The sequence below is a fragment of the Sturnira hondurensis genome, unplaced genomic scaffold (genome assembly GCF_014824575.4).
Source record: "Sturnira hondurensis isolate 20B ecotype Veracruz unplaced genomic scaffold, ASM1482457v3 Scaffold0018493, whole genome shotgun sequence".
Lineage (NCBI taxonomy): Eukaryota > Metazoa > Chordata > Mammalia > Chiroptera > Phyllostomidae > Sturnira > Sturnira hondurensis.
Window position 1 is genome coordinate 2652834 of NW_028091124.1, and position 14372 is coordinate 2667205.

Sequence of the window (14372 nt, forward strand, 5' to 3'; positions counted from 1 at the left end):
GTGACAGCCAGGATTTCAGGTTACGAGCGGCCCAGGGTGACGAGGAGCAAAGCAACTTGGGCGGCCGGTGCCCTTGGCACAGGGCCTGGCCCCACGTTCTCAGGGGCCCCGCCCAGGGCAGCAGGTACATAAGGGAAGTCGCCGTGGTCCTGGAAAGGCTGTGCAGCAAGGTGATGAAGGAGGGGCGGCGGGGGGGGGCAGGGGCAAAGCTCCTCGCCCCTGGGCCCAGGCGAAGGGCCCTGAGGAGCGGGTGAGGCCCTGCACAAGCTGGAGCCCCTCTGTGGCGGCCCCATCCTCCATCTCCAACACTTTCACTCAGCCCTTTCCCTCCCGGGACCCCGCGCCATCTCTGTACACCCCCAGCTGGCCTTGCTGCGCGCCGTCCTCGGCCTGTCTGGGAAGGAAGGCCAGGCAGCGAGCTGGGAGGAGGGCAGTGGGATGCTGGGGTCCGGGCTGCGTCCGAATTCACAACCAGCTGTGTCGCCTTGACTCGTGTGGCTGCACGTGTGCACCCATACACACCACACACAAGCACGAATACACATACAGGTACACACAAACGCCCCCCCACGCACATGCATGTAATAAACACAGAGCCATGTGCTATACACACACCGCATGTCATACACACCCCACAGCCCCCACGTGCTCAGGGGAGCTGATGGCACACACCCACACCCCACATCCCTGCACCCCAGGCCTCACCCAGGCCGTGGGACCAGAACCACAAACAGAGAAGGTGCCCAGCAGGTGCTCCCAGGGCGGGAGGTGGGGGCAGTGATGTTTACCGTCGGCACCAGCGGGGCGGGGGTGGGGGGTAGTCCACGAAAACATGCACTTCCTGCTCTCAGGAGGAAAGGCTGACGCAGACCCCGGGCCCCAGCTGCACGAGTTGACCGGGGCAGGGCAGGAAGGGCCCGCTGCTGCTGCTGCCTGGGGGCGCACTGCGAAGGGTCAAGGCAGCGAAGTGCCTCTCCACCAGAAACCGAAACTGCTGTCCCCGCCTACAGGCAGGGCTCAGAGAGGGCAGCAGCCCCTCCACGGCTGCAGAGCCACTCCCAGTGCTAAGAGGCCACGCATGTGTCCCCTCGCACCATGGGCGTTTCCTCGTCCAGAGAAGCCCTGGGGTGACCCCTGCAAAGACCCTCCTTGCCCCAAGGTCCCGCTGCACCGAGGACAGAGGCTTCCCAGAGAGGCGGGGCCTGCAAACCCTCAGCCCCCAACCATGACCACCATCAGGGGCACTTCTGAGAAGAGAGAGGGCCACACCCCGTTAGCCACGCCCCCCGAACAGCTGGGCTCCCGAGTGCCACAGTCCTTTGCATGCCACCAGAGCTTCAGCCCGCAAGTGGCACCAGAGTGGCAAGAGTTTTATCCTGAAAGACAAGCCCCTGTGCTCCTGGGGGAGGTAAACAGCAGGCGCTCAGAGCTGGCGGGCTGTCGCCTTATTTTTTGTCCCGGAGGGGCGGCTCCTGTGCCCGAGCCCAGTCAGAGGTTGAGACCCCTTGGAGGGCAGGGTGGTGCATGCCTACCACACCCCTGGCCAAGCAGAGCCCCTTGGGGACCCTGGGTGGGGGGCTGCCTCGTGTCTTGCTGGGACCACTTCGACGGTTAGAATAAAACGTTTTTTTAAGCTCTGACAAGCACGTGCAAATTAAAACAAAGGAAACCACCTCCTGAAAGCCAGGGCCTGGGCTGACGTGATGCCACGGGTGAACGGCTGTTGTGAGAGAAAACCGCCCGATCAGAGTGTTCCACGAAATTAAAGGATGGAGTCAAGCAGGCGCTGCAGTGTCTCTGTCTGTTGCCAATTTTCACTTCAATTTGCACTAAAACCTTAAGCGTCCTTAGAGAGCTCACCTGGAACCCTGTGGTGAGTGTTTAGAAAGTAACTTGGGAAACCGTGAAAACAGACCTTTAAGGAATCCATTAAGGATGGAAAGTGCTGTGGGGGACAGCTAAACAGGGCCTGGAAGAGGACACTGTCACCCCGAAACATCCCTGCAGCAGACACTGGGAGAGAAGCAGGAGGAGGGGCCACGCTGTTTAACCACTGGATGCGCCCACGCCATCCCCATCAACAGCCCCTGTCCCTCCCAGCTGGCACCGTGCCACACCCCACACCCACAACTCCGTGTCCGAGTGTGAGCTCACCTCCTAGAAGAGACCCAGTAAGCCAAAGGGGGTCCCCAGGACCCCCACCTTCCTGCCCAGGGGCCAACTCCACAGGCCGCTGGTCCCACTTCCATGTGTTCGGTGCGATCTGACCCTGCACCCAGGACCCTCGTGTCTGCTCACCCAGGACCTTTTGCCACAGAGGCCCTCCAGCCTCCACAGAGGTGGGAATGCGGCGTGCAGAACTGGGCAGGCTGGAGGAACGTGGCAGCCAGAAGGATATGACGATGGAGGGCCAGCCAGGGGGAGGTGGGGGTGCCAGGTAAGGCCCTGCCCTGAGGCCTGGGACAGGGACACACCGGTGGACCCAGACTCTGGGCAGCCCCTACACCACCCGAAGTGACCTGGCAGGGCTTGTCTCCTGGGTATCTCGGGGCATGGCCACTTCCGGTGCCCTCCACCCAGGGCTGTGTGGCACTTCACCTGCGTTTCTCAGTGGGCAGGGACCCCTGGCTGTGTGGCACCCTGGCAGGACTAGACCTGAGCTCAGAGGCTGATAGCAACCAGACCCCCAGGTCCCCGCGGCTCCCACTGAGGCTGTGCTCAGCAGCCGTAGCCCTCCGGACCCTGGGGCGCCCCAGCTCCCTGAGCCCACACAGGATCTCCGAGGGGGCCGACTCCAGCAGCTGAGGCAGGAGGACATCCCCCCTCTTCAAAGGCAGATCGTGCTCCAAGTGGAAATTAATTGATTCTGCCTCAGCCACTTTCCCAATTTGTGAGAATTCTGCCACTGACAGCCAGCTGGTGCTCGTGCTGCCTTTGTGCCAGACAGCCAGCCACCGACTTCACAGGCGTCTTGGGGGCACGTTAATTACGCACACCCCTCGGACGCCACCCAGCCCTCACTCCGCTTTTGTGCGGGTATTTATAAGCAGCACAATGCCCACGTCCTGCGACGGCAGCGTCTTTCCTCGAATCGCGGGAATGGGAGTCTGCGGGGCCCGTTGGAGGAAGTGCGAATGCAGCCGCTGGGAACTTTTGTTGTGTGGCCCTTCAAAGGGGGTGCCCGCCCGGCCCCCTGATGGCCCCGGGACCACTGGGGCTCATCTGAGAACCCTCTGCCCCAAGTCAGTCTTGCAAATTATCTCTGCCTTACACAGACGGCCTCTTTTCTCCTCAGGATGTGGAGTGACTTTGAATCCTGCATAATGCGTCCTCACGAATATGCAGGGAGCAGGTTATTGTGCCACCCGATGAAATGCTGCCGATGGTAATGAGCCGAAGGAGCCGGAACGACTGCGGCTTTGTGTTGGTTCCCGCCGGAGCCCGGTGCAAGTGCGGAACCTGAATGCAGCCAGGGCCTGGTGTGCGCGCCTGCACGCAGTGCTTGCGCCGTCCTGCGAGTGCGCGTGCGCGCGCGCTCTGCACCGGGCTGCCTCGGGCCTCCGTGACGCGGGTTCTTGCCTTCCCTCCTGGGTGGGGGGTGGGAAGCACAGCAAGGATTTCGGAGGCCGAGTCACGCTGTACCACAGTCAGACCACACAGGGTCTCTGCCGCCCGCTGTGGGCCTGGCCTCCCAGGCCAGGACGTGTGCTCACTTCCGGCCAAACTGTGCACAGGCCCGCGCCCAGGGGTACTCCAGACTGTGAGCTCTCCCACCCTCATGGCGGCCCCGAAGAGCTCAGCACGCCTGCAGAGGCCTGTGCGGCCTCTCTGCACTCGCGGCCAAGCTGTCCCATGCCCTGTCTGTGCAGAGCAGAGAGGACTTGCTGGTCGCTTGGCTCCGGGCCTCCGTCCCTGCTGAGCACCCAGACTGCTCTTGTTCCTCAAGGACATCCTAACCCTGAAAGCAAGAGGTGGCCTGGGGCACCTGCCCAGGGGGTCCAGCTGAAAGGCAGGCCAGCACACCGCTGGGGTCACAGTGCCCTCCAGTGGACGTTGGCGGGCACTGGTCTGAATAGGCAGAACCTCTCACTCAAAGCGTAAAGCTGGCGGCGGGTCCTCTACGAGGAAGTGTATTTATTAGGAATAAGCTACTCAGCTGCTCTGATAAGTAGGTGGCGTGCAGATGCTCACGGAATGTCTGTGCTCAGCCTGCTTGGGGCTTCCCCGGCTCAGCCCGTCCCTGCCTTCTCGCCCACTCGTTCCGCAGGCGTTCACAGGGTGCCCCCTCCCCGGCACTGTGGCAGGTGGACATGCTCAGGCAGATGAGGGAGGGAAGGGCGACCAGAATGGTAAGAGACTGGCAGTAACACACAGTTTTTTGCACCATTTTGCGCATGGCACAGGTGTCCATCCATCTCATGAGGACATGTGAGCAGAGAACAGATGGATCGCAGCCCGGCCAAGGCCACAGGAGAGACTGTGGAACACAAGGTCTTGGCCAGCTGCTCATTCCCCACCTCGTCCTGGCCCAGCCCTTACCTGTCTGAGAGGGACACGAGTCCGCCTGTGGGTTTCACGTGGCCACGTACCCAGGACATCGTCGGCTGGGGGACTGTCACTGGCCACTGGCTGCCCAGGGAGAGCGTGACCTTGGCCTAAAAGATGCGCTGTGGAGGCTCCAGAGGCGGGAGGCTTCTGCTGGCTCTCCCCCAGTAGCTGAAGGGCGGGCCCTTTCCTGGCGGAAGGTCCAGGTGAGCCTCTCTGTGGCCATGGTGTTCTTCATTTCACCGAGCTGTCAGCGCCAGCATACCTGCTGTCCGCCTGGGCCACGGCCAATGTCGCCACCTCTCATGCGGAGCTGTGCTCATGGCCTCACCTGTCCCTGCTCAATAGATTCCCAACGGGGCTGGGCACGGTCAAAGTTTCATGCACACAGGAAGCAGAATAGGGGGGTGAAAGTCAGACACTGGCTGGCCATGGCCACCGGAGGTGGGGTCGCCTGGGTCGGGAGCACCCCCAGCAGAGGGTGTCTGTCAATCATCTCTGCTGTCACAAAAGCAGGAGAGTGAGACCCAGCAGGAGACCCGCTCGGAGGCACAGAAGCCTGCAGGGGCATTGTACCTGCAGCCAGCGAGACTGTGACGTCCCCTCACAGGTGGGTGAAGGAGGTCGATCTCAGGTTACGTCTNCTCAATAGATCCCCAATGGGGCTGGGCGCGGTCAAAGTTTCATGCACACAGGAAGCAGAATAGGGGGGTGAAAGTCAGACACTGGCTGGCCATGGCCACCGGAGGTGGGGTCGCCTGGTTCGGGAGCACCCCCAGCAGAGGGTGTCCGTCAATCATCTCTGCCGTCACAAAAGCAGGAGAGTGAGACCCAGCAGGAGACCCGCTCGGAGGCACAGAGGCCTGCAGGGGCATTGTACCTGCAGCCAGCGAGACTGTGACGTCCCCTCACAGGTGGGTGAAGGAGGTCGATCTCAGGTTACATCTTCGTGCAACAATAAAATAAATTTTAATGACATGACAGGGAGAGACCCTTTCAACCTTGAGAGCTAGGAAGTCGCCATGTGGACAGTTGACTATGAGGCTTAAACACACGCTCTAAAAAGAGCATTTTAAATGGGGTCCCTCCAACAGAACTGGGGAGCGAGATGCAGGGCAGCTAGCACGAGGGACAGAGGCCCTCAGGGCCTGGCCCCTGCCTGTGCCCCCGACAGAGGTTTTGCCCTCTCTAACCTGTCCGGCTCTCACAGCTGGGCACCCAGCGCATGGACACGCTTGGTGGGGCCCGTCTCATGCTAGAAGCTGAAGAGGCAAATCCTTAGCACCGAGAATCCAGAAGCAGATGAATCCATTTAAATGTCTCCTCCCAAGTCCTGAGCACCCTAAGGGCCTGGACATCAGGGACATCATGGGAGGGCGACAAGACCCAACTCTGAGGACACGCACTTCTGACAGCGAAGGGCCGACTGTTGCGAGCTCGCCCCTCTGGCCCTCCTGAAAATGCCCCACTATATTACAGGGGTGCAGTGAGGAGAAGCGTGTACCCTGTTGTAACCTCTGCGACTACTCACACTCAGGAACATGAGTGTGTTAAGGCTGCAAAGGCCGATGTTTCGAGAGGTGTGACGCTAACCAGACAGGCTAAAAGTCCGGATGGTTTGGAGGCAACGAGGAAGGGCAGAAAACGCGACCCCTGCCCCTTCCCCTCCCCCCGGATCAGGAGCAGGGACCCGACATGCCCTGCTGCAAAGCCGAACAAACTGTGACGGCCCGCGATTTCCTTTCTGTCCTGGCCAGTCGTGTTACCAGTGGCCGCCGAGCCCTCCCTACCACACCACCTCCCGCACACCCGGGCCCACGTGCGCAGGCACCGCAGCTGACAGGGTGATTCGGAGACCTGACGTCCTGATGACTTCTGTCAGCTGTGGAAGGGAGAGCAGAGCCCCCGAACAGGGTACATTTTCCAAAGCCTTCCTCCCGGTCGCCTGGGTGAGTCCTGTGGAATGAGGCTGTCTCGGCGATCGGGGCCGTCAACCAGGGGAGTGGAGGAGACGGCTGTACACTGGGGCCGATAAATCTCCTGGAGCCTTGGCGTCTCAGAGACTAGCTGGGCAGCGCTTCCACCCGGGCGTCCTGCTGGCATTATTAGGTCAATAAGCCCTGCTCCGAATCTATGGGCCACATGGTTTCTCTCCGTGCACATTACCCCGGAGCCCGGGGCCCAGCTTCCGTGAGGGGGAGGGGTGCTGGCCAGTGAAACAGATGCTGCGCCCCGCGGCCACCCCCAGCCTCAGGGCAGCCGGAGGTCAATAGGATGCCCTCAGACACTGCCCCTCATCTCTGCCGGCGGTCCCTGGAATTTCGGAGAGGACAGAGATCGTAAGTAAGGTGGGGGGAGAAGGCCCACCACACAGAACAAATGCCTTTTACCGGGGAAGGGCGGCCCACGGCAACCGGATGGGGGGCGTGTTTATGCAGCCAGGAAACAGACCACCGGGGAGGGGAGGGGAAGGGAGGGCAGGGGAGGAGAGGGCAGGGGAGGGGAAGCAGGGCTAGACCCGAAGGAAAAAGAATGGATGACCCAGGTTGGTTCTGAAGACCCTGCATGGGCCCCCTCGGGCTCCAGGGCTCCTAGCAGAACCTGCCTGCCTGCAGCTCTGGGCGCCTGCAGGGGCCACACTGCATCTCCCTGAGCTCGGCCCTCTGTTGGCCATACACTTGAACCTCCTGGGGACCTAGCTAACGTGCTTTCTCCGAGAGGGGTGTCAGGGTTGGGACCCAAGATTCGGCATTCCCAAAGAACTCTCAGCCAGTGCTGAGGCGGCAGCTGGAGCCCGGGAACAGGATTAGAAATACGGCCCGACGGGCTGAATCAGAATCTGCTGCTATTTCGCTCTAGGGACTGACTCGCACACAGAAAATTCCGGAAGTTCCGCTCCAGGCACCACTGATGCTGTGGCGATCGGAGAGGGGAGGTGGCTGCATCATTCCACAGCTGTCCCTTCGCACCCCTGAGTGGCACCCCGTGGTGTCGGTACCCCAGCTCGTGCACCCGGTTCCTGTTACGGGGCACGGGTTCTCTTCACTCTGGGGTTGCTGTGAATAGATACCCAGGCCCTGGCTTCTGCGTACGCCCACGTTCTCACTGCTTTGGGGTGAGCGCCCACAGTCGAATCGCTGGGTCTGCAGACACCGCCCGTCTGCTGTCACGAGAAACGCCCAGACTGCTCTCCCGATGGCCTCACCTCGCCCACCACCTTCTCAGCAGCCGGAGAGAGTGACGCACCCCCACCCCACCCCTGGTACCAGCTTCAGCACAGGGCTGTCAGCGGCCCTTCTCTCAGCCACCCCAAGGGGGCGCTGCAGTTTCCCAGTGTCACTTTAGGTCACATCTTCCTGATGGCTCACAAGCGTAAACATCTGTGTCTCTTCCTCGGTGAAAAGCTGTTCATGCCTTTTGCCCACTTTCCCGTTTTCTTGTTTTTTTTTTACTAAGTTTAATTAACTAAAAAATTCAGCACTGCCTTCAACAAAACAAGCAACCTGTGTCCCTGCCGGTGGGGGGTTACAAAGCCTCCATCACTCATCCATGGCCTTCGGAAACAGCCAGAGCAGTCAGCTGAGCTGATCCGACAGTCATCGTCAGACACGGGATCCAGACCTTGAGCCGAAGCCTCCACCGTGTGCTGGATGTCCGAAGGCTCAGAGAACATCTGTGCGGGGCAAGTTCCAACAGGCTGCCATCTGCATGTGGCCACTGGGTCCCCGAGGGGCTCGCAGGGTGCGGTTCTAACCCAGACGCTCGGTGCCCACTCCGACCCTGGCGCCCTGTGCCCACGCTGACGCAGGGGCCTCGAGCCACATACCGAGGTTCTGTTCTGGCAGAGTCGGACCTGAAAAGGCCCCAGCTCACAGCTTCCCTGACCGTGGGCGTTTCTGCTGTGCTCTGGAAGACACCTGGGTGTCTGAGAAGTACACTGGGGGGGGTTGCCTTGTCCTCGAGGGGTCCCAGCTCTGGGAGCCGGTGCCTGTGCACCCCCTCTGAGCCGGGCTGAGGGCTCCACAGGGGAAGCAGGCCAAGGGTGGGCTCCGTGCACATGCCCACCCATGTTCACAGCAGCGTCGTCCCCAGGGGCCTGGGGTGGACACCGCCCGAGTGCCACAGATGGACCAACAGCAGGAGCTGCGTACACAGTGGGACAGGCCCAGTCTAAAAGGAAGAGCATCCCCAGTGCACGCTCCAGTAGGGGCGGACCGTGAAGGCACGATGCCCAGCTCGGTCACAAGAGGACAGGTCCTGCGTGAGCCACTTGTATGCCGTCCCTGAAGTCGCTAGCGTCTGAGACAGAAGGTAGAGTGGAGGGGGCGGGGAGGGAGTGTTTACTGGGGACAGAGTGTCAGTCTGGGGAGGGGATGGTGGGGCATCTGTACCACAATGTGCTGTGTTTGAAGTCACTGGGCCGTGCACCGAAGATGGTCAAAATGGCGAATCCCATGTTGCGTGTGTTTCCGCTCACCTGTAACAGGCTCTTTGCATTCAGATGTGCTTTGAGCTGGTCTCCCAGGTGCCTGGTCTGAAGCAGCCTTGTCTTCCTTCCCCAAACCTCCAGGAAGGAGCACACCTGGCGATGGGTCCTCATCACTGTGAGCAAAAACCGTCCTCCTGTGCACCAGCAGTTGGTCCAGCGCGATGAGGTCCACCCCCTCTCCACCTCCCCTCCACCCCGGGACGCCGCCCTGGCTGTGGCGGCAGCAAGAAGCACTGTCTTTGGTCCAGGCATGAACCCCAGATCCTGTGGGTCCAGCTCTTCCTGCTGACCCCTCCTGCACAGGCGGCCACACAGGCACTGATGGCTGTGCCCTGTCACCCTCCCAGGAGCCTCTCCTCCTAGGTCTGTTTCCCGTGTCCTCAGGTGGGTGTGAGCTGGGGGCAAGGTGGCCTCTGTCGGTTCGCAGGGCTCACGACTGGCTGCTGCTCCCACCGCCTGCTGGGTGGCCTGAGCTCCGCAGCCCTGTCTGGGGGGCCAGCCAGGGAAAGCCCAGTGGGCAGTTCTGTGAGTGGCCAGCGAAGGGAGTTCGTCCCCACCAGCCCTGCCCCCAGAGCTGGCCCTGACCTAACAGGGACTGGGTGGGGGAGCTGCATGTGGACCTGCCAGTGTCCAGGGAAAGCGCAGCCCTGCCCCAGCGTACCCTGCCTGGCCTGAGGCCTGGCCTTCAGCCGGTGGGTTCCATCCCCTGGATTGCATAGGTGGGGGAGGCCAGTCCAGTGTCGCCCCCTTTCTGTGGGCCGGGCTCGGGAAGCAGGGAAGTCCTGTGAGCCGGATGACAGCGTGAGTCGCTCGTTCTGCCTGGATCAGTCCGGGATGTTTGTGAGGGACTAAGCTCAGGCCTCCGTCCATGGCAGGGTTCAGGTTCAGGGCCCTAAAACCCACGAGTCCCAGAAAGAGAGTCCACGGCAGAGGGCCTGAGGTTTGTCCCCGTGGTGTCCCCATGGCGGTGGGGTCCCGAAGCTGAGCTCCTGTGTCAAAACTGAGCACTTGAAACGAAGGAATTTCATTGGATGCAAGTTATACCCCGATGAAGCTGAGTTGCGTGTATTTTTTAGATATCCACTCACTCCAGGGCCATTTCTTCTGAGCCCCTCAGACCTGCACCGTCCTCACCCTCCTGCGGGGGCGCTGCTGAGCTTCCAGGCAGGAAGTGCTCCGAAGACTCTGAGGCCACTAGACCTGGGGACCCCCCAGCCCAGCCCTCCATCTCCCCACTGCTCCCAAGGCAGCTTCCCAGCAGTGCCCCCCACCTGGCCCCCATTTGCCCACCCCCCCCGGCTTTCTTGTCCCAACCCCCAATCCTCAGCAACTTCTCTGTCAATATCTGCTCCCTGGGTGCTGTGCTCCCACCCAAAGGCCTCACCCATCCCCCAGTGCTGATGACTCCCAAATTCCCACACCCAGACCTCTCCCCCCAACAAAGGGTGGTCCGGGGCATGTGGTCAGGGAGACACTTTGGAATTTACTTCGACAATTCAGGTGAGAGTAGGTGGCTCAGGTCAGACGCCGATTCAATGCCTCCCTTGGATGTAGAACACGCTGCTCACGGTTAGCAAGTCCCAAACGAACTCCTCCATCCCCCAGGCTGTCTCTCTCCAGCCTCCCTGGCTTCATCCCTCCCTTGAACCCGCCTCTTGGGCTTTTCTCGCTCACACACTGTTCCATCGGGACACTTGGCTCCTCCGCCTTTGCGGTGTACCCAGATTTCAGATTCCTCTGAGTGCCCTCAGCTTCCTTTGATGCCCCGTGAGCGCCCCCCCCCCCACGACGAGCCCCCATTCCCTCGCTGGCTCGCCGCACTCCAGCCCGTTCCCGTCACACCTCGAGTGAGTGTGGCTCAGGGGCCTGTGCCCCTGCTGCTCCGCTGGCCTAGAGGGCTCCCCCCTCAGACGTCTGCGGGGCTCCCCTCCTTCTTCTGGCATCAGCGCACCCCTGTCTTGGACGTGCCTCTTTCAAAGCATCCTCTAGGTGTGTGACTGGCTGTCCAGTCGCTTGTCAGCCGCAGCACAGAGCCCAGGGAGGAGGGACTATGTGACAGGACTGTCTTCACGCTCTACCTCCTCCCAGTGCTGGGGACGGAGCTGGCACTCGCAGATGTTACCTGGGCCCCTCTCTCTTCTGCCTTGACCTCCACACCTGGGTGGCCCCAAACTCCGGGGTGACGATGGACTCCCACTCAGGGAGCGTCACCTTTCGTCCTGGGTGGCCCAGGTCCCTGCAACTCCAGGTCACCTGGCAAGGTGCCCAGGTAGTGAGTACCCTCTTCCCCCGAGGCGCATGCGCTCCCCCACCCTCGATGGCCATGGTGCAGCTGGTGGAACAGGGAGGCGAGGGCCTGTGACCCTCACGGCCCATCAGTCTGTGGAAGCAACGACCATGGGACCGCAAGTCCCAATCCCGCGCTGCCCTTCCGTGTTTGCATGAAACTGGACCCCTCCTTTCCGTGTTCCCCCTTGGGGTTCCCTCCAACTCCCCCTAGGGGCGGTCTGAACACCCACCGAGGGGCCCTGCCTGCCTTGCTTCTAAGGTGACTTGGTTTAGTGACTCAGGGCTTCAGGTTTACACAGGCCTGGGCAGCCTTCCACACAGCACTCCATGGGGACCCTGCTGCTCCCCGCCAGCTGTCCCCAGCGGGCTGAAGACAAGCCACATCCAAAGTGACAGCATTGCCAAGGAGGCAGAAGCTAGTTCAAAGGTCAAAGGATGAACACAGCCTGGAGGATAGGTGACCGGGGAACGGCGGCGTGACTCTCGGGTAGAAACCACAGAGACCGCTGATTGTGGCTGTGAGGTGCGCCCCACCCCACCCCCCCGCCCTCCTCCCCCTCACCCCCGGCAGAGACGGGGCTTCGAGCCAGAATTCATTTGAATGGCAAAATAATTTATGCTTAATTAAGGTGTTGGATTGAAAATCAGGCATTTAACTGCATAATCACGTACACGTTCGATCCCATTGTTTGGCCCTCGTCACTTGCGCCTCTAACTCCGGAGCCTTCTCTTTCCTCCCAGGCACCCCTTCCTCGCCTTTCTACAAACGATGCCAAGTCAGCCTTTCTGAAGTGCCCGCCGGCCGGGTCACTCCACAGCCTTCCCCTAAAACATCGGATAGAGCTTATCCACATCCGATTCCTAGCGTTTAGGGCCCACACTCACGGCCTCCGGTCCTACCAGCCTGGTGACGTGGTCCCGTCACTCACGGGGTCCTTTTGCTCACTCTTCTCCCTCCGTCTGAGAGGAGACCTTTCTACCTACCCAAGTTCCACCCATTTCTCAAGGCTCAATTCAAATGGCACTGGCCCACAAATTCTCTGTGGAGACGACAAGAAGTCACGTCCCCACACCTCCACCACTCATTGTCCCAGCTGAGCAAGTTCTCGTTCAGCATCTTCAGCCAGGTGGCCCTGGAACCAGAAACCTCGCTCCACTGGCCTCTGTGGCCCCCACCTGGGCCCCCAAAGACAATCCTGTGGGTCCGGGGGACTTCCCTTCATCCTACGGGCACTGTCCCTTCTCTGCCCCTCTAGCCTCAGGTGTGTCCCCCACCACCAGCCCTCTGCTCCTTTGGGTACTTCCCCTTCCTACAATGCTGTTGAGATTGCTCTCTGAGCCCGCGTCCCCTCTTACAGCAGAGACCTGCTCAGATGTCTGTGGTCTCACACAGTCACAGCTGCATCCCAACTGGACCCCCAGGTCCCAGGTAGCTGGTTCATCGTGACCCCGGGGTGTGTCCGGGAGGGTGTTCCCAGATGAGATTAGCCCCTGAATCGGAAGACCCGGGAAAGCAGCCCGCCCTCCCCGATGGGCGAAGCTGGGCCGTCAGCCTCTTTCTCCCTCCGACCCAATCTTATACCACAGCCTCTCCTGGCTCTCGGGCCTTTGGTCTCAGACCGCAGCTGCACCACCGGCCGTCCTGGGTGGGCCTCCAGCTCGTCCTCGGCCAGTCCTGGGGCGCCTCTGCCCCCCTAACCCCGTGAGCCAGTTCCGCAAAACAAACCCAGGGAGCTAGAGAGGTGATTCCAATGTCTGATGGCACCGGCGAGGGCGGCCTCAGAGCTCCGACTCATCAAGTAGGTGGTTTGCCTCCGGGTCTCTACCATTCGGAGCCCAGAGGCCTTCTCCCGGGGCAGGATGCGGAGGCCCTGCCGGCGTCTCGGCTCTCTTGCCTTTTGCTGACCAGCCACCCTTCTTACTGACCCCTCCTTCCAGGACGCAATTCACTCAGTCACTTTGGAGCTGCGTCTTGCTGAGCTGAAAATCATTCTCTCCTTTTTTACATTTTTAATATAAATATGTGTTCAGAACGCATAATATGTATATTATGTGTTCTGTTATAAAAGAAACATGCTCATTACACCAAAAATATGCAGAGAAATGAAGAGTCTAAGAAAATACTTCCTTCATACATGTTTTTTTACAAATACTGGACCACATTATGCAGTTTCAAAGGCAGATTTTCACCGAACAATAAACCTCAGGCACAGTTCCACACTGTGAAACGCTCTGTCCTCCGGCCGTGTGGCTACAGAGAACCCCCTGAATTGATGTCCCGGCCCTTACCTGGCCAACCCCTCGTTGTCAGGCAGCTGGGTCATGCCCTGTTCACAGCGGCTCAGCAAGTTGCCCCTGCCAGACACACCCGGCCACAGAGAAGCCTGGCAAGCCTCTGGACGACAGGTTTTCAGCTTCAACAGTTGTAGGGTCCAAGTCCACTGGGAGGTCCCACCCCTGCCCATGCTCCCGGTCACTGTCGCTCTGTGCTTCCCAGGGAAGTTCCCGTCTTTGACTCGTCCCTCAAAGTCCTCTAAACTCTTCCCATGTATGTGTTCGTTCTTTAAAAAATGGCCTTTTCGCAGTGCCTAAATTAGCCAGTAGGAAAAACAGAAGCCACTGGGCACAGCCCTCCCTAGCAGAGGTGCGGAGAGTGTGCAGGAGGCGTGGCCTCCAGGAAGCTGGTTGGTGTTGCCGGCTCATCAGCCCCACCCTGAAGCCCCACCTCATCAACGCCTCTGTGATGGGTGCCTGCGTGTCCCCCCCTCCCCCGTCCCTCTGCCTTGCACTGTGACTCCACGTATTTCAGGTCATGAGTAGTTAGGTGGCCACCCTGCAAAAAAGTAATCGTTTGTAGAAAACTGGGGAAATGCCAATTTTTCTAAATACTCGTTTAGAGATAACCACTGTTAATCTTTGGAATCCATCCTTCTGTTTTTTCTCTCATCATGATTACGTACTTACTTTACCAAATTCAAACCAGGCCGTACACCCTGCCTTCCAGAAATATCGCACCCACCAGAAATGCACATGAATGCTCTCCCCGTGG